Below are 21,525 nucleotides of genomic sequence, written 5' to 3' on the forward strand. Positions count from 1 at the left end.
CAGCTTGCCATAAACAGAGGGACAACCACTAAATATAAGAAAAGAGTATATATAAATTATATGAAAGTATATTTATACACTCAGGGATATATCTGTTTATACACTGTATGGTTAGATCTGTATTTTTGTGAACAAACATGAATGTTTTTCGATGCTTTGGCAACATAAGATGTAACTTGTCATGCCAATAAAACGATTTGAATTGAATTGAATTGAATTGAATTGAATTAAAGCCTGCTTTCCTAGGGCAAGTTTAACAGATCAAAAGCAGCAATATGTGAAGTTTAAAATTGCCATTTTTTGCATAGTACTGAGTTGTACTTCCTTTTGCCTTGTCTGCTAATCTGTTTTTCTCAGAAATTAAGAACTGATTAAAGCAGATGGTGCACTTCATGGTTTAATGATCACTCTCCCTTCATTTCAAAAAGAGAGTTGGGGAACTGGGTAGTGCTATAGATTAGATATTGATCTTTTATCTTTTGGACCTGGCTTCCAGTCTGATGGAAAGCTTCAGTTGTCTGCTGGCTCTGAAATGATTTGGGGCATTCTCAATCCAGTTCCTAGTAAGCATAAATCTTCAGCACAAATCTGGCCTTAATTTGGCACTAATCGGCAATCTTACTTACACCATAGGATAGGTGAAGTGTACGAGGACACCTAAATCTCTCTGAACACCAACATTTAATAGTTTCTCATCATTTAAAAAGATTCCGTTTTTCTATTCTTCCTCCCAAAGTGAATAACCTGAAAGTGTTTTACAGCCAATGAATTACTTTTGAAGTGTAATCACTGTTCTGTAGGCAAACAAAGCAGCCAATTTGTGCACAGCAAGGAGTCACAAACAGCAATGAGATTAATCACCATATAATCTGTGCTTCGTTGATTAGTGCCATGGAATCTTTGATGCTCATCTCAGTAGGCAGACAGGCCTTGGTTTAATATCTCAATCAACAGTGAGCATTTACATAATGGCAATGCAACATATACTATCTGCATGACCTACATCTTACAATTAGACATATTCAGGATAATTTGTCTCCTTGCAAAGGCTAAAAACAATTTCCCTGAATACAATCACTTAGCTTTAAATTATCACAACACTATAATTATTTCCAACATACCTTTAAGGATTGCTTATTCGCACAGTTTCCCATCTACCCCCCTGTGGTAAGCTCCCAGTGTCAGCCCAATGTGGATGGGGAGCTTGCCATGAATATTTAATTCAGGCCAATCATAGGAAATCTACCCTATTGTGTCAGCTTGGTTCAATTGGTGACACTCTGACCTCTGAGTCAGAAGGAAATGGATTCAACCCACACTGAGCACATAACCTAGGTTTGGCACTGGCACCCCAATGTAGTACTGATTAAATGCTGTGTTGTTGGACATGCTGTTCCTTGGATGAGATCATGGGCCAGAAATTCCAGGCCAGAAGCGTGAGTACGGTCGGGTTACTCACGCATCTGGCCGTTGGAAATGCCGGCGTTCAGCAGGAACAGCGCATGCGGGGAACGCCGGCATTTCCAGACCCGAGGTCTATTCACAGCGCGTGCGACTGCACAGGCAGCGCTTGCGCAGTGAACTTTGTAGATTTCACTGATGGATTCAGTGAGGGTAAGTCCCTAGAACTTGCACTTAAAAAAAGCAAGTGTAAAGTTGTTCATTGGCTGGGGAAGGAGATATATTTTATGGAGGAGCTTATGAAATGCAATATTTAGGTTTGGGAAAGGGAGGGAAGTTATTTTAAGAAATTTTAACTAAGTTTTAAACTTTAATTTTTTTTTTTTAAACGGGTTTTCAGAACGGTAGGTAAAAGGAGCAATTGTGGCTGTGTGAATGGAATGTGAGAATGAGTTATGTATGTATGTCCACATATATTCCTTTACGTATATGTATGTATGTTTTATATTCCTTTACTAATGTGTATGAATGTATATTTTTAATTATGATTTTCCAATAAGTTACTTTCTCTGAAAGTCATAATTAAATAATACATTCATACACATAAGTAAAGGAATATATACATAACACGCAAAGGAATATATACAGACATACATACTTTCAGAAGCTCCACGATAAGAAATATCTTCCTCCGCAGCCTCTGGAGCAACTGTACCCATGCTTTTTTCATGTGTAAGTTGTAATGACTGGACCTCACTGAAAGCATTAATGAAAGCGGCGAATTATACTGCGCACGCGCTGCCTGTGCAGTCGCACGCGTTCTGCCTCTGAACCCCTTCGTTCAGAGGACAGGAAATGCCGGTTTTCCCCACATGCACTGTGCATGCTGAAAACCGGCATTTCATCCGGCCAGATGCGTAAGTACCCCGACCGTACTAGCGCATTTGGAAGGGAATTACTGGGCCAACATTTTACATGTCAATAAAATAAAAAATTTAACAATTGCACAACTTGCCCCCTCGCATCTGCGACTGAGGGTCCAAGGAGGTGCATTGCGCAAGAGGTCATCATCGTACGCATCCTCACACTGTTCCCTTTGGGGAACTGTATGAAGTGGTGGAAGGATTTATGGCCGTGATTAACGCTCATTCCGTGACCGTAACCATCTTTGAACCAGCCATTAGGGTGGTTAGTCCTATGGCGGGCGGGTTTTACGGGCTCCCACAACCCATCTGAGGGGGGGGGGCCACCAACACCCACGGACGCAAGCATCCCGCTGGATGTCCACCCAGAATTTAAAGTTGGAGCTCCGACTCCACTTGCCGGGACTGTCTGGAGTGGGGTTCAAAACCCTACTCCTTCTGGCCCAGCGGCGGGGATGCTTACTGCTACGCAAAAGGCCCACTCCGCACAAAAGGTGACACCCATACGTTTCCTGCGCCCTTTCCCTCCCCGTGACTGGAGCCCTATGCTGCCATTTCACGTTGCTAATTGGATTGGGCCTTTGTCATAGCGGTAGGATCCCCGCCGCTGGGCCAGATCAGGGTAGGGTTTCGAACCCCGCTCCAGACAGTCCCGGCAAGTGGAGTCGGAGCTCCGGCTCTAAATTTTGGGTTGACATCCAGTGGGATATTTGCGTCCGTGGGTGTGGGTGGCCCCCCCTCCTTGTATAGCTTGTGGGAGCCCGTAAAACCCTCCCGCCATAGGACTAACTGCCCTAATGGCTGGTTCAAAGATGGTTACGGTCACGGAATGAGCGTTAATCATGGCCATAAATCCTTCCACCACTTCATACAGTTCCCCAAAGGGAACAGTGTGAAGACACGTATGATGACGACATTGTTAAATAAATAAATGGAATTAAAAAAATTCTTTTAGGGCTTTTAAAAGTCTTTAAATTGCTTTAATTCTCTTTAAAACTACTTCAGATTACTCAAAATAATGTAAACATTTTAAAAAGTTTATGAAAGTTACCAAAATCTTCAAAAAACTTCCAAAAACCTATTTAAACTGCTGCTTTGCATGTAAAAATGGTTAGCAGCTTGACAGAAACATTGGGGGCGTGTCCAGTGAAACTGAGACCTCAAGGGGCGTGTCTCACTTGCACTGCATGCTCCTGACTTCGCGCTGGCTGCACTCCTGGGCGGCGTGACGTCATACGCTGCCCGGGATTCTTCTTCTGGAAACACCAATTCCAGGCGTCCCTGGAGCTGATCAGCAGTAGCGCGGGGTAAGTGTAAATACGGGGCTTGCACGTGCTGCAAGCCCCGTTCTGGAATTTCTGGGCCATTAAATTGAGATCATGTTTGTCCGATTGTTCAGGTATTTTTTGAAGCTCATGTATTATCCTAGTGTAGAACCAACTTTACCCTTTCAACCAACACCAGCAAAAAAAGCAGCTAGTCAAACCTCGTCTTACAATTCGTCGATCTAGCTGGCACAGAATGGCTTTCATATTTGCCTACATAACAGTCACTGTACTTCAAATGTAATCCATTGCACGTGAAGCGCTCTGAGTCATTTTTGATAGACATAATGAGGCTTTTTAAAATTCAGATTATTCTTTTATATATTACATTTAGATCATTTCTTCTCTATTCTGAATACCTCATTCGCATTACAAAAAGTGTAAGTGATTATCAGTTTACAAATATCACTACTCCACAGTACGAAATCATCCAGGCCTGTTCCTTTAGAATAACACTTCTGCTCCACACAACGGAGTTTTTTTCACATTACTTAATTATTTCTGAGTAAATCAAAGCTTTGGATCTCTAGATCAAGTATGGCATCAGTTCACTGACATGCTTTGTGACAAATGCTCTCCATCTAGCCACAAAATATGTCTTCCTAAGCCAATAATACTCGTCTCCATATAACATCACAACTGAGAGAAATTCATTCAGCAAGGAATGAGAAATGGCTCACAATGTCTGTTAAAATCAGGCAGGCACACGTCTTCCGTCACCTGCAAATTGCATTTTTGTCTCTTTGCATTAATGTCATATTTTACGGAGCGTAGGCTGGTGGCATCTAAGGAACATTGCATCATATAAAGAGATTAATTCTATATTTGCCAGGTTTTTTTGTTCTTGATGTTGGATTCTTGGAATCTTGAATTCTCATACAGCTCACAACATCACAGAACGTGCATTAAAACTACTCTTCTCCACGCTTTAGCAAGACAACATAACAGAAGCAGTATGATACATTTAGATATAAAAGCCATAACATCAGGGTGAAACATCAGTGAACCTCAGAAACATGGATAAGGCAATACAAACACTAGACACAAAATTAGAAAAGTCTTTTAGCTGTAATGGTGTACTAACTACTTATTTTTATTCAGTACCATATTTTCAGTAGGCCTATATTAGTCATGTCCTAGCCAATATTTATCCCTCAATCAACATCTAAAACAGATTATCTGGTCATCATCACATTGCTGTTTGTGGGAGCTTGCTGTGCGCAAATTGGCTGCCGTGCTTCCTACATTACAGCAGTGACTACACTTCAAAAAGTACTTAATTGGCTGTAAAGCATTTTAGGACATCCGGTGGTCATGAAAGGGGCAAATCTTACTTTCTTTATGTATCGCCTTCCATTTTCACTCACTAATTAGAAGCAGCACAGTGGTGTGTGTAATATTCCATCGTAGCTTTCAGAGAAATAAAAGATTGTATCACATGGTAGAATCCCATTGCGGTGTAAGTCATATAGTACAGTAACAGGTGGTTGCTATTGAAGAGCTTCAGCTCAAATCCACTGCCAATAAGCCTGCTATATTTAATCTTTACTTGTATATTGTTATATAGTCTTGCATAAGGTAAACACTTCCTGTCCAGATAAGCTTACTTCATTTAACATGATTTTTATATCATGTTTTTATGTTAGTATTTCATAATGGCAGAACATATCTTTATAATGGGAAAAGCCTATCTGCCTGGCTGGTGTGCCCACTGACCCAGTAATATATTGATTCACTGGTACCTCCTTAGCTGTGATGCAATGTTTATCAGTAAGCTTTGGTTGTGAGCGAGTGGTCAAGGATATAAATAGCTTGTGTGGGTTACGTTTACCTGTTGCATTTGCAGTGTCAAACAATTCAAATTGGCAATTTTTAAAATTTAGGTTCTCCCGTTTATTCTGTTCATTTTTAATCTCCATGTTATTATTGTATGTTTTCATCTCCATGTTATTATTGTATGTTTTCATCTCCATGTTATTATTGTATGTTTTTATCTCCATGTTATTATAGTAGCAGCTTCTGCTGTCCACTCTCTTAGGATTTACTGTCATCACATTCTTTGGGAACATCAAAATAAAACTTTTCATAACTCTACAGATTTTGCTGCCTGTGCGCAATGGGAAATTGGCAAATAAAATCATAAATATTTTATGTTATGTTTATAGACATTTGCGATAATGCCATTCTCTTTTGGAAGGTTTGAACGAAGGTTGTTTTTTGTTGCTATCTCCCACATGCCTCTTTTCTCTCTGCAGCGGTGGGAGTATTACCTCAGTCATCAAAAGAGCTGTATTTTGTATACAAGAACATCTTCATTGAGAGCCACCTCCTTATTCTGAAAGCACTCTTTATGTTGTCTATTAGCCTTTGTAGACTTTCTCTGCATCCTTTCTTAAGATTTTCCTTCTGGCTCAGGCAATATGGCTCCCTTTTATAACCTCAACTGCATCAGTTCTGTCAGATTTCTCTGCTTGTTAGTTTTGATTGACTTGTGTAGAATAGCACATGCAGAATGGCTAAGGAAAATCGTGGCTTTGCAACAGACTGTGCAGAATTTGGAAAACAGAATAATACTGCTATTATGGAAAAGAAAAATTGAAGGCCAGGTTTATATCTTGTAAGGTTGAATCATCATGACGAATGAGGAGATTTTTTTTTCTGAATGCTAAGCGTAGTCGAAGGGAAGAGAAATTCTATTTTGAGATGCAGATTTTATAATCACTATATAAAGACAGCTTTAATAATAAATTAATGACTCAGGCAAAACTCGTTTTCATGCTCCAATTTGTTTTACTGGCTGTCAAAGAGCACTTTATGGCCTCTTTGTCGATAGGTTTCACTGTGGTATTTCCATCATTTCCAAAGTGAAATGGCACTGCCCTGTGTGGTACTAAGCCATACAGAGAACAAGGTCCTAGGTTCAATTCATGACCTGTGCTGAGTTAGTTGATCTCAATTAGACTGCAGTTGAGTCACTAAAATAGGTTTCACATTTCAGTGCCCCTAGGAAGAAAGAGGAAAATAAAAATAAGCCAGGGATTTATGCTGCTTATTGTTGTTACATGATAACATGTTTCCCTGCTGGAAAACATATTTGTGGAAATTTGGGTGAGAACAGATCAGGATAGCCTGATGATATTCACTGTCTTAGATTCACATGGGTGAGGTACCTAAGGGCTGCTGCTGCCCATGGGACTGTACCCCAGCAAAAGTTACTGCCTTTTCGAAAGGACAGGAGGAAAACTGGAGGTAAAGGGAAACAAAACAAGGCCCATATATACCTGAAGTTTGTCTGCAGATACCAGGAGACATATTAATAAGCTTGGTGAAATTCTTAACAACAGCAATTCATACAACAGGGAAAATCATGATAATTAGAATGCTAGTTTAATTCTAGGCTTCACAATTGATGAAATATTGAATTAGTTTCAAAGCACACTTGATTTACTTATTTAGTTGCAGGTATTGACAAAAAGTCACAGGGTGTGCAGAAGCATTATTAATATTAATCTCTAGCTGGTAGTGTAAAAGATTTCAAGAGTACTTATCAGAAATTTTTATTGAAATAACAGGATTTTCAGCTAGGAGCTGCAGGCCTGGAATGAATGTACCTTTTGTCATAACTGCAAATTGAAAGTTGACATTTGAAAGTAAATTTTCAGGTTATTTTTATCATTCATTCACGGGATGTAGGCGCCCATAGCAAGGCCAGCATTTATTGCCCATTCCTACCTGACCTTGAGAAGGTGGTAGTAAGCCGCCTTCTTGATCCGCTGCAGTCCGCGTGGTGAAGGACCAAGCCTGTAATGAGGTCTGGAGCTGAGTGGTCCTGGGGGAACTCAAACTGAGCATCAGTGAGCAGGTTATTGGTGAGTAACTGCCACTTGATAACACTGTCGATGCCACCTTCCCTCACTTTGCTGATGATTGAGAGTAGGCTGATGGGGCGGTAATTGGCCGGAGTGGATTTTTTTAATTAGTTCCTGGGATGTGGGCGTCACTGGTAAAGCCAGCATTTATTGCCCATCCCTAATTGCCCTTGAGAAGGTGGTGGTGAGCCGCCTTCTTGAACCACTGCAGTCCGTGTGGTGAAGGTACTCCCGTCGTGCTGTTAGTTAGGGAGTTCCAGGATTCTGACCCAGCGTTGATGAAGGACCGGTGATATATTTCCACATCAGGATGTGTTGTAGCTTCACCAGGTTGGCACATGGTGCTGCTTCTGGCATGCTCTTCTACACTCCTCATTGAACCAGGGTTGGTCCCCTGGCTTGATGGTAATGGTAAAGTGAGGGATATGACGGGACATGAGTTTACAGATTGTGGTGGAATACAAATCTGATGCTGCTGATGGCCCATAGTGCTTCATGGCTGGCCAGATTTGAGCTGCTAGATCTGTTCTGAATCTATCCCTATTAGCACGGTGGTAGTGCCACACAACACGATGGAAGGTGTCCTTAGTGTGAAGAAGGTACTTCGTCTCTCACATATGGGTCCCAGTTTGAATGGAGCGTGGAGTCATGGTGCAGGAAGATTGTCATCCCAGTGTTTCACTGCCTCGCTCATACTAGGAATAATGTGGGCCCGGTAACAGTTAGGGCTAATGAAACACATTTCAAATCCCTGTCATTTTAAACTGGCAAACTGAGAGTTGAACAAGAAACTTTCACTGAATTTATAAAGTTGATGAAGTTTTGTGTAGCAATTTCATGCAATTATTGATACATTGTATGAGCCACACCATATTTGGTTGAACACAAAGCAACCCAACCATGGATTTATACGGGTGTAACAAAGAACCAACAGATAAAGTTGCATATATATATGACCTTTCACGACCTCAGGATTTCTCAAAGTGCTTCACAGTACTTTAAAAGTGCAGTTTCTGTTGCCATATAGGCAAACACAACAACCAGATAGCACACAGCAAGATCCTACAAACAGCAATGAGATAAATGACAAGATAATCTGTTTTAGTGGTGTTGGTTTAGGGACAAATGTTTGGCCAGGGTACTGGACGAAGTTGCAGCACTCCGTTCTCTCAGATCCAACCCTAACCTTGTCATTAAACCTGCTGACAAGGGTGGCGCTGTTGTTGTTTAGTGAATTGAACTCTACCTTGTAGAGGCTGAATGCCAACTCTCTGACACCTCCTCCTACTTCCTCCCTGGACCATGACCCCACCACCAATCATCAAGCCATTGTTGCCAAGACTGTCACTGGCCTCATCTCCTCTGGAGATTTTCCCTCCACGGCCTCCAACCTCATAGACCCCCAACCCTGCACAGCCGCTTCGACCTCCTTCCCAAGATCAACAAACTGGACTGCCCTGGTAGACCTATCGTTTCAGCATGTTCTTGCCCCACAAAACTGATTTCTTCCTATCTCAACTCTATTTTTTCCCACTTTGTCCAGTGTATTCCTACCTACTTCCGTGACTTCTCCGACGCCCTCCACCACTTTAACAGCTTTCAGTTTCCTAGCCGCAACCATCTCCTCTACACCTCCATCCCCCACCAGGATGGCCTGAGGGCTCTCCGCTTCTTCCTTGAACTGAGGCCCAACCAGCCCCCATCCACCACCATACTCCTCCGCCTGGCTGAACTAGTTCTTACATTAAACAACTTCTCCTTTGACTCTACTTACATCCTCCAAATAAAAAGGAACCCATATGGGTCCCAGTAATGCCTGCCTTTTCATGGGATATGTGGAATATTCTTTGTTCTAGTTCTGCTCAGGTCCCCTCCCTCACCTTTTCTTCCGGTACATTGATGACTATCAGTGCCGCTTCCTGCTCTCGCCTCAAACTGGAAAATTTCATCAACTTTGATTCCAATTTCCACCCTTCCCACGCCTTCACATGGTTCATCTCTTCTCTCAATTCCCGGCTTCTCTGTCTCCATTTCTAGGGATATGCTAGCAACCAATATCCACTATAAGCCCACTGATTCCTACAGCTACCTTGACTAAACTTCCTCCCACCCCGCTTCCTGTAAGACTATATTCCATTCTCCCAGTTTCTCTGTCTCCGTCGCATCTGTTCTGACGATGCCACCTTCCATACCAGGGCTTCTGATATGTCTTCCTTTTACCTCAACCGAGGATTCCCCTCCACCATAGGTGACAGGGCCCTGGACATTGTCCATTCTATTTCCCACACTTCTAAGCTCACCCCTTCCCCTCCCTCCCAGAATCACGATAGGTTTCCCCTTGTCCTCACTGTTCACCCCACCAGCCTTCACATTTAACGGATCATTCTTCGCCATTTCCACCAGCAACAGCGTGATCCCACCACTGAACACATCTTTCCCTCCCCTTTCAGCATTCCGAAGGAAACGTTCCCTCCGCGACACCCTGATTCACACCTCTATCACCCCAACACCCCCTCCCCTCCCTTCCCACGGCACCTTCCCGTGCAAGCACAGGAGATGCCACACCTTTCCTTTTATCTCCACCTTTCTCGCTGTCCAGGGCCTCAAACACTCCTTCCAGGTAAAACAGATATTTACTTGTACTTCTTTCAATTTAGTACACAGTGCTCGCTGCTCACGATGCAGTCTCCTCTACATTGGGGAGACCAAATGCAGATTGAGTGACCGTTTTGTAGAACCCTTCCATTCAGTCCGCAAGCATGACCCCGAGCTTCCGGTCGCCTTCAATTTTAATTCTCCGGACCACTCCCACTCTGAACTCTCTGTCCTTGGCCTTCTGCATTGTTCCAATGAAGCTCAACGTAAGCTCGAGGAATAGCACCTCATCTTTCGATGAGGCACTTTACAGCCTTCTGGACTCAACATCGAGTTCAACAGTTTCAGATCAGAACCTCTGTCACCATTTTTTCGGAAGGCAGCTGATTCCGATATTCCCATTTACACCTCCTCTAGACCCATCTTTTGTTTCTTTACTTGTCCCATTACCATCTCCTTTCGCCTTGCACCATCGTCCCTTTTGTCATTTAATCTCTCCTGCCTTCCACCCTATCACAGACCTTCCCTTTTGTTCTTTCCTCCGCTCCCCACTTTCCCTGCCCCTGTACTTGCTTAAAATTTGTTGCATCTCTAACCTTTTCCAGTTCTGACGAAAGGTCATCGATCTGAAACGTTAACTTTGTTTCTCTCTCCACAGATGCTGCCTGACCTGCTGAGTATTTCTAGCATTTTCTGTTTTTATTTCAGTTTCCAGCATCTGCAGTATCTTACTTTTGCACTGGGAGAACTGCCCTGCTCTTTATGGTGAGGTTTGGTAAGATTTCCTCTGGTTGTTGGAGGAAGGATTGTTTGAAATAGATATAAATGGAAGATAAGCTATTAAATAATTGCTAGCAATTAAATTGGAAATTGGGATCACTCTTTTAAAGCATTGCAAACCCCCTGTCCTAAGCAAGATTGTTAAAAAGTGTTAAATGATAATCGTAACATTTTATTCTGCTTAGTTTTTCCAAATGAATATGGGAGCATCTATCGGGGATACTGATACTATTTTCTAACCAAAATAGTGGCAGAGATGTGGGATTATAGAAAGTGTAGTTACTAATATAGCACATGATTTCATTTGAGAGAGCATAATTTTAATGTGCCAACAGAAAACAAAAATAAAATAATTACTGTAAAATGTAGATAACTGCAGGTGTTAATTATCATTCAAATACAGATATGTTATTGTGATGCACAGCATATTGACAGCAAAAGTGCAATTAGATTATGAATTGTGTAATTATATTCTGTAAAATTATTTCACTGTTTGTCTTTTTCTAATAGAGTGCCAAGTATAGAAAATAATTATTACAAAACTCTAATCTTTGTGAACACTATAATTGTTTCAAATTGTTTTCCCTGACAGATTTACAATAATGTGGGCTTATTACACAACAATTTCAGATTTCAGTTAATTGTCATTTTACACAGAAACCCACAATATGTATAAAGTAACATTTAGTCAAATTTAATTTAAAAAGTTAGAAAACAAATTGATGGTGTTTGTATTTTATGTCTATTCTGTATTGTTCCTATTTCTCTGCTACATGTATTGTTAAATCTTTGATTTTCATTTAGTGTTTTCTGCTGTTCCGTTTCCCTAACTTTGCCCTGACTTTATCTAGTTCTTTTTTCCTTCCATTGTTCAGCTATCATTCATATTTTACTACTTTCTCTGTCAGCAGCAGTTCAAATATAAGGATATACTTGAAGAGTAGATACACATGTGTGATTGCATTGATGCGCAAGTTTCAAATACTTTGCAAAGCTGCTACAATTTAGTCATATTAATCATTTGTGGGAAACAAGATTATGACTTTTCAAATGTCTGTTCTTTTCAATGGATTTATGACAATATAAGGCAGTGTCAGCTCTGACTCCATGACTAATCTGTGACCAATATATGGGACGCAAATCCAGTGTGAGATCCTAAAGCCTGTGGAAATCAATCCCAGTAAGATTCTGGGGGCAGAATTCACTTCACTTTGCCTGTTTGTCAAGTGTGAAACAGGTCCACAACCTACCAATTTGTAGCGTGGATCGCGCACGACCGAAATGCACCAAGCTGGTTACTAGGGGCACCTAGCTCACAACTCCTGTCAGGAACCCGAGCCCAAAACACGAGGAGCATTGTAATCTGAGCCATTGGCCTACCAGACCATCAACCTTCTCAAGCAGAGATTCTGTAGGGGGTTTTGCACAGGTGTGTTCGGGTCAGCCAGCTTTGCCTCTGACTACCTTCTTTGAGCGGTTCGAATCGCTCGCCCCCTGGGTTCTGGACACCGGACTTAGATACAGGCAGCGATACAGAGAAGACTCGAGTAGACAGGTGGTTGGATGCAAACAAAACCAAGATTTTATTGAAGAGGAAAACTTGATACAATCTTATGGAAAATTATTAGTGTACACTTCTACAGGCAAAAATTACAAGAGAGTCATAATAATACTATACTTATACAGGGAATGGGGAACACACGGCACATCGAGGGAAAACAACTATCTTAACAATCCCCTTATCCTTATTCCACCCCCTATACCTAACTAGGTTAAGCTATGAGGGGTCAGAATTCATGCTCATCAATCAAAAGGGTTTGTTAGACTCAAAACAGCGGTTGGGTTCGGAATTCACTCTTGGTGCTCTCTGGAGCCTGCCATCGTCACGTGGGCTCCGGGTGCTGCAAGGGCGTTGTCCAGGTTCGAGTACCCCAAAGTTAAAGTCTCTGCTTGGGTACTTTACCTTGCAGGGATGGTCCTTCGTCGACAGCTTGAGTTTACATGAAGATAGTCGCAGGTCGGCTGAGGCTGAAGGCCCGATAATTCGAAGTCTACCCTCAGTTGGCCTTCCCTCCGGTGGTCTGCCTCCTCCTCCCCTCGTCACGTCCCACTTCGCCTGGCCTGAATTGCCCGTGTTTGCCCGACCCGGTGTCGGGGCGAGTCCAGATAGAGTGGGAGAGGGCACGGGCAAAGGCCAGGGGGTAAGCGCGGGACGGGGGAAGAGCGGCAGCCACGAGAGCGAGGGGCCGAAGAGCCGGGGAGCAGCAGTACTGACACCGGCACAGCAGCAGAGCAGCAGGAGAGCAGAGCAGGAGTTCCTCGATTGCTACCGGGGGGCCTTCAATTATACCTTCATCGAAAAACTCTTATCTGCCCGCCAAATCAGGTTAGTTCTTTGTTTTAATTTTGGCGGGCTAGTTAAAATAATGGTAGCAATCTATACTGACGGGTTTTAGATGGCCGGTAATTGCATCTACCGGCCCGATAATTGACTCGTATTGTCCTGAAAGTCCTGAATGGGCTTGTCCAGCCTCGATGGATGTGCTTAATCCATTTCTGATTATGTATGCAGACTGTTTGATGGTTTTAACTGTAGGCCTCATTGAATTTAGATCTGTCTCCAATTCGGTCTAATACATAATTCACAGTTCTGTCTGGGTCCCAAAACACAAAGTTCTTTTCACAGGAAACCTGCAGCCTTAGTTTCGATTTCCCCCAAACTGTCTGTGCTGCAGAATCCATTTTGAAGACCCGTAGGCTTTCTGCCACGAGGCACGGACGCCATCTTGGGTACCCTTTTTAATTAAAAAATGTCCACGCAGGGTCCCTTTTATCAATAATAACCTTCGGGGAGATGCACAAATTTTGCAAATCTTACAATTCTGCTGCCTCAACTGTTCTGCAGTACAGCTCGGATCGAGCTTCCAAATTCACGGTCACCTGCTGCATGCTCCACAACTTTGCCCTCCAAAGGAGCTAATCCTTGGAAAGGAAAAAGTGCAGGAGCCTGAAGCTGATGAGGGAGGTGAATTTGATGAAGAAGAAAGGGGGTGACCAATCGGACCAGCTGCCAGAGCTGTCAGGCAGCAATTAATCGCAGAGAGGTTCACTTGAACAATCACCCCCTGCTCCCATCTCACCAAGGTCCCTACACCCACCACATTAATGCCCTCAAAGTGCAAACCTTCTTCAGTCTCATCTTACCATCAATATGAAAGTGAAACCAACAGCTCAGTGAACAGACGACCAACAACAACAAAAATCATTGTTCATTTCATTATTCCACAAAATGAACAATAGACGACTACAAATCACCCTTGTACAAAGCCCTGCTGCCTGACTTCTGTGCTCTTTTCCCTGTTCTGGTGCATTTTACAATGTGGTTCCTGTAAAGTCCGTGCCTCAATCATACACGGACTTCGGGAGAACAGTTTAACAGGTACTTTACTGAACAAGAGGCAGCTTGAAACTGAAACTACAGTAGCCTGCTAGGGCCTTTTATACAGGGGTGGTCACTGCCGGTACTGCAGTCTAAGACCAGTTATTCCCTTAAAGGTACATACACAACAATTCCTCCCCTTTTAGATAAACAGTACATAACATTCATTTAACAACTTAATAATAACTAATTACAATTACGATTTTCTCAGTAATATATACATCAACTGAAATAGTCATTTATAAGTTCAGTCTTTGAGGAGGCTTCCTGATCCGGACTGGATAGCGCCTTTCTCGAGTATCCTGTTCTGGCGGTGGAGTCAATTCTGGCTCATTGTCATTGGTTGGTTCGTCAGCTTCCAATGCCCCTGCTTCTCAGGTAGACGCAATCTGTACTTCGGGCTCATTACCAGGTGCACATGCTTGTGGTACAGGTTTGGCTTGTTCCTGGGACTCTAGAATCTGGTCAGCATGGCGTCTCATGATGCTCTCTCCAACGTCCACTGTGTACATTAGTGGTCCCTGCTGTGTGCATATCGTGCCTGGCTGCCATTTTTCTGTTCGGTAGTCGTGGGCCAAGACTGGTTGCCCTATCTTGAAGCTCCTGGTTGGGTTCTCATTTATGTGCTGGAACTGCTTATCCTCAACATCTCGTCTTATGTTTGGTTTGAGCAAATCCAAGCGACATCTTAGTCTCCGGTTGAAAAACAGTACGGCTGGAGTTTGGTTGGTTACTGCATGTGTCGCATTCCGGTAAGCAAACAGGAAGTTATCCACCTTGTGTTGCAGTGGTATGTCGTCATTATACATTGCCTTTATGGCCTTTTTAAAGGTCTGAACAAACCTCTCAGCCAATCCATTTGTGGCTGGATGATATGGGGCAGATGTGTAATGTTTCACCCCATTATTCTTCAGGAACCTCCGGAAATCCTCAGACACAAACTGTGGGCCATTGTCGGAACAGATCTGTTCTGGCAACCCATTCCTGGCGAAGATGGTCCTTAGGACTGCAATAGTTTTCTCCGTGGTGGTGGAGGACATTTTAATGACCTCTGGCCATTTCGAATGGGTGTCCACAGCAATTAGAAACATTGAATCCATAAATGGACCAGTGAAATCAATGTGTACCCGTTGCCATGGAGATGAGGGCCACTCCCATGGATGTAGCGGGGCCTGTGGTGGAGCATTTTGGACCTTCTGGCATCCTGTGCATCTCTTGGTCATATCCTTGATTTCTTTATCGATTCCCGGCCACCACACAAACGTCCTGGCTAGGCTCTTCATTTTTACCCCTCCCAGATGACCCTCGTGAAGCTCATTGAGTACTCTATCTCTCAACTTGGGTGGAATTACCACTCGGGATCCACACATCAAGGTTCCCTGGCACACTGACAGCTGTTCCCTCCTTGGGGAGAATGCTGGCAACAGTGAGTCGCCATATGCTGGCCATCCCTTCACCGTCAAATCATAGACCCGAGAGAGTGTTGGGTCATTTCGGGTTTCCTTCTCAATACTTGCGTTTGTAACAGGCAAACATTCGACTATGGTCACATGGAATATCTCCACCGGGTCCACTGCAGGTGCTTCTTCCGCCGTAGGCAACGGTAGGCGCGACAGCCCATCAGCGTTTCCATGTTGTTTCGTACCTTTGTACTCTATGTCATACTGATGTGCCCCTAGAAAAAGTGACCATCTTTGCAGCCGTTGCGCCGTCATCACTGGAACGCCCTTCTTTGGGTTAAAAATGGAGACCAGGGGTTGATGATCAGTCAGTAGGGTGAATTTCTGCCCGTGCAGATAGTGATTGAACTTCTTCACTCCCCACACCAGGCTGAGGGCCTCCCTGTCAATCTGGGCGTAGTTACGCTCGGCTGAGGTTAGCGAGCGCGATGCAAAGGCTATTGGCCTCTCTGAACCGTCACGGAATTTGTGTGACAGCACCGCTCCAATGCCGTAAGGTGATGCATCACATGCCAACCGAATCAGTAGTGTTGGGTTGTAGTGGGCCAATACTTCTTTTGAAGTGATTTGGCATTTACATTCCTGAAAGGCACGCTTACACTCATCACTCCATTTCCATGTTACACCAGTTTGAAGGAGGGCGTTCAGTGGGTGCAGAATTGTAGATAAATTCAGCAAGAACTAATGGTAGTAGTTCACCAACCCGAGGAACGACCTCAGTTGCGACACATTTTCTGGTGCTGGAGCCTTGACTACAGCCTCAATCTTGTCCGGCGACTTATGCAACCCTTCCTCATCAATCATGTGGCCACAATACAAGATTTGTCTCCTGAAGAACTCGCATTTGGGGCGGTTGGCTCGTAGCCCATATTCCTGCAATCTCGTGAGCACCTGTTCCAGGTTGGCAAGGTGTTCATTGTCATTTTCGCCCGTAACCAGGATGTCGTCCAAATAACACTAGTTCCCCGGGATCCCTTGCAGGACTTGTTCCATTGCCCTCTGCCACATAGTCGGGGCCGATGCTACCCCAAATACCAGTTGATTGTACTGGTAAAGGCCTTTGTGAGTGTTTATCGTGAGGTATTTCCTAGATGCTTCTTCCACCTCCATTTGTAGATACGCTTGAGCCAGGTCAATCTTTGTAAAACGTTTCCCTCCAGATAGTGAGGCGAAAATATCTTCTATCCGCGGAAGCGGATACTGTACTGTGTGCAGGACTGGGCTCACAGTCACCTTGAAGTCCCCACAGATGCGAACCTTCCTTGGCTCCCCAGGCGTGCTGCTCAATGCTTTCTTCATTACAGGAACGATGGGTGTGGCCCACTCGCTCCAGTCCACCTTAGACAGCACCCCCGACCGCCCCAGACTCTCCAGTTCAGCTTCCACAGCTGGGCGTATCGCGTATGGCACCGGTCTGGCCTTGATAAATTTTGGGGTTGCGTTATCCTCAATCTTTATGGTTGCCTTTACTCCTTTTAGAGTCCCAAGTCCTTGTTGGAACACCTCTTCCGCGTCAGATAGAATTTGTGACAGACGTCCAGGTGCGACGTCATCATCTTTTTTGTCAGTCACAGTTAGTGCCAGAATGGAATGCCAATCCAATTGTAGTCTTCGGATCCATTCACGTCCCAATAATGGTGGTCCTCCATCTCGTAGTATATACATATATAGTTTCTGTGTTTCCTTTCCGTTATATTCAACTGGCACCCTTATTTTTCCTCTGGGGTAGACCTTTTGCCCCGTGTTTGTCTTCAATACAATGGACGTGTCCTTTAAGGGTATGTGTGAGAATAGCCGCTCATAGTCTCGTCGATTCATGACAGTTAGGGCTGATCCTATGTCCAATTCCATCTTCACTGGGGACCCTGCTATCATGAGGGTGACCCAAATGGTTCGGTGATCTTCTTTTGCGATCACGTTGTGTAACTTTAAACAAATTAGTCGCCTGCTCCCGGAGTCCTTATCACTCTCCTGATCTTCTGAACTACTATCTGTCAGTTTCTTTACTTTCCTGTACTGTTCCTTAGTAGTTCTTGTCGTGTTGGTCTTCTTTCCCGACCTGCAGACTCTTGCTATATGTCCCATTTTCCCGCATTGCCTGCATATTTTGTCTTTAAACCAGCAGTCCTTCTGCTCATGAGTTGTTCTGCCACAGCGACAGCACTTTTCGGCTCCATACGCCATTTTGTTAGCGCTGTATTCTTGTGGTTTCTGTTGTATTTCTGCAGCTCCCCGTGCTGCTGCTTCATAGGATACTGCCATGCTGAAAGCTTGTTCTAGCGTCAGGTCCTTTTTTGAAAGTAGTTGTTTCTGGGTTCCTTCACTCTGGAGCCCGCAGACAAACTTATCCCGTAAGGTGTCTGCCAGTCCTGCTCCGAACTGGCAGTGCTTCGATAACTTGCGTAGTTCCGTAAGATAGTCAGCATTGCTCTCATCTTTGTGCTGATTTCTTTTATGGAACTTGAATCTTTCTGCTATCAGCAGTGGTGTAGGGCTTAGATGTTCCTGTAAGATATGAACAATCTCCTCAAAACTTTTCTCCATTGGTTTAGCTGGGGTAATTAAATTCCGCAATAGGCCGTACGTACTCGCACCCATCAGATTTAATAATACCGACGCCCTCTTTCCATCAGCCACCTCATTTGCCTTGCAGTACACTTCAATTCTTTCCACATACGTGGTCCAGTCTTCCACCTCGTTGTCGAAAGCAGTGATACTGCCACTTTTCGGCATCTTGGGCAATTTAAAATGGCGCCTCCCGCGCTTTTGCTTCTTCCCCAATGGAATAAAATGGCGCCTCCTGTGCTTTTGCTTCTTCCCCAACGGGATAAATGGCGCCTCCCGCGCTTTTGCTTCTTCCCCTTACTGCCACGCTGCTCCTAGCGTTGAACGGGGTAATGGCAGCGACCCGTAGCTTCGGCGCGTCTCACTTTCCTTCCCCCCCATTTAGTTTCTCTCCGCTGTCCTGTTCTCGAGCACCGACCGTGCCCTGTGCGCTCCACCCTCTCTCTCTTGTTTTCTTTTCCCGGCGACGCTGCGTGGCCCGATTTGTAGAGCCGCTCGATCGAGCTTGAGCCCGCCGCAGTCCGGAAGGGTCAGCGTGCTACCTGCTACCAGCACGATTCGCTGGAACCACAGTCTCTCCCACAATTCTCCAAACACCGATGGATTCTTCGGGCGGTTGCCCTCGGTCGACGCCCGTTGCTCAGACTACAACCTTCCAGGACTTTCCTTTCAGGCGAGATCCCCGTGAGATGATGCCACCCTGCAGGTGAGTTCGAACTTACTCGTCGCCACTGTAAAGTCCGCGCCTCAATAATACACGGACTTCGGGAGAACAGCTTAACAGGTACTTTACTGAACAAGAGGCAGCTTGAAACTGAAACTACAGTAGCCTGCTAGGGCCTTTTATACAGGGGTGGTCACTGCCGGTACTGCAGTCTAAGACCAGTTATTCCCTTAAAGGTACATACACAACAGTTCCCCTGTGGCTAGAGCTTGGAAGATGGACAGTTACTGAACTTGCACTGAGAGCACTAAAGATGGACATGGTGGGTGATCTCGAGAAGCTCTGGGTGAAGAAGGCTTGGCTGTGGACTGTAGCCGTAAGTGTAGTGTGACCTGGCTGGCTGCTTGACACCAAAAAGGGCATTGTTTGAGAGGCTGGTGAGAGAGAGGATAGCATGTGCCTCTCCCATGATGCCACTGGAACATTCATGGGCTGAACCTCAGTACTGCCTGAGAACAGAGTGCAGGAGTGAAGTGAGCCTCTTCCATCGCGTCCCTCATGGCTCGAAATCCAGAGGAAATGGCAACATATTGAGCTCCCCACAAAACTGTCAGAGCTGCCACCAGAGACTCCTTTCACCTCGAAATTGGTCTGCCCAGCGCCCGTTTTTGGGGTACTGTTTGGACTAATAAGGCCCCAATATGACATGTAAATGCGTGCACACCTCTGTATGGAAAGGCGTCGCCCACCATATTGGTTAAGAAGGTTGCGATGTCGGGAGGAGTGCCCATGGGCACAATGGGAATAGGCGAATAATTAATTCAAGTTATTGTGTTCCTCGTCTTTCATGGTGCCTTTTCAATTTTTGCGATTCCCCAGTGCTTCACTTGCCACATGCGTGCCCTCATTTGCTTCAACAAGACCTCCACAGCAACGTGCAGAATTCTTGGTGCCCTTGTGTGTGCCATGGCAGAGCTTCAGCTTCACCTCCCAATGTACCGAAGAAAATGGCGTCCTCGCTTTAAGAGGCCGCAGGTTGTTTCAAGAGATTCAGCCCCTCTGCACATTGACACTGGGCCCACCTGAAATCCCACCCGTTTACACTTGTGAAAGCCCGTGGGCAGCTTGCCTGTCAGAGGCCAATGAGGCCCGACCATCAAAGTGGTTCGGGCCCCTCGCACATTTCATCGGACACCGCTCATCGGACACTGACTCAGTGGCCAAAGTTAAAATCTACCCAAATAGCTTCTGCATAGCAATGGAAAGGGGATGTTACTGTTTGATGTGCATTGGTTATTAGACTGTAAAACGCAGTCCATTACTGCGTACACAGCTGGATACTTTGGAACTATCACTATGGAAACAATTATGTCAATAGAAAAACTACACAGAGACAGATGGAACTCTGAACATCCTGTGCAGGTCAATGACAAAGATTATATTTTATCATTCTTAAATATTATTAATGTTGTGGCTTAATTATAGGTGGGCATATTCAGTACAACAATTTATACATTACCAGTTGCATTTGTGAATAAGCATTTCTATCGTACCTGATAAATATCTATTTCATTCTGATCTGAACAATTTAACACGAACGTCATTACAAACAGGCCGGTTTCTAAGGATCTCATAATCAGAGTTCAGAAGCAACTGTTAATATAATTAAAACTGTTCTAATAATAACGCGCTCTATTATTTGTCTTCTGCATCTTGAAATAAGAAATACATGTTTAGAATAATATTACTGACATAATTCAGCATATCTGCAGAAGCATCACTCTCATTTATATTAATCACAATCTAATTCATAACAGTAAATTATTTTACCCAATCTATTTCTGAGATGGTCCCTATTAGCTTAGTGTTTAGGCTAATTCGGACAGATTTCTTTGCTCGTACTGTTATTTTGCTTGCAGTTTGTTTTTTATTGAGCTGCTGTTTTGTTTATTGTTTGCAATAAGGCAAAAACTGTGCTGTAACAACTTATTTTGTTGGAGACTCAAGTTCAAATCCAAGTCCTAACTAACGTTAATATTCAGGCTTCCCTCAGGAGTGGGTTTACCAGTCTCAGCAAAAAGAATGTGGAAATATGGGAATGGGGTTTATTCATTTTGTGCTGGGTTTAGGTTTGACTGCAGCCCATTCACATCATTGTGGAGTAGGGGAAAGCACAAGCTCAAGAATTTCATGGGCCCCTTGCGATAACTGCTCTAAAAGGGCATTCCCCACCTGCCACCCTACTCTCCCACCACCAGGCTACAGTAGCCAGGTGCTGAAGGAGTAGGCAATATCCTCCAATATTTGGAAAATGGTGAAATCTGGTCCATTTTAAGGCATTTTATGGAAAACGATCAGCTACTATACTTTAAAACATGTAAGTTCTTTGCATTAGTGCATATATTTTGCTTGCCAGCCAACTATTACTGGTGATGTTGATATACCTCTGCACTGAACCATTAACGTTCATGAATAAGCCAGCTAAAAGTATTTTGTATTGCACT

Source organism: Somniosus microcephalus, chromosome 1, assembly GCF_052327205.1.
Source record: "Somniosus microcephalus isolate GS21.2 chromosome 1, FLI_Smic_1.0, whole genome shotgun sequence".
In the NCBI taxonomy this organism is placed as follows: domain Eukaryota; kingdom Metazoa; phylum Chordata; class Chondrichthyes; order Squaliformes; family Somniosidae; genus Somniosus; species Somniosus microcephalus.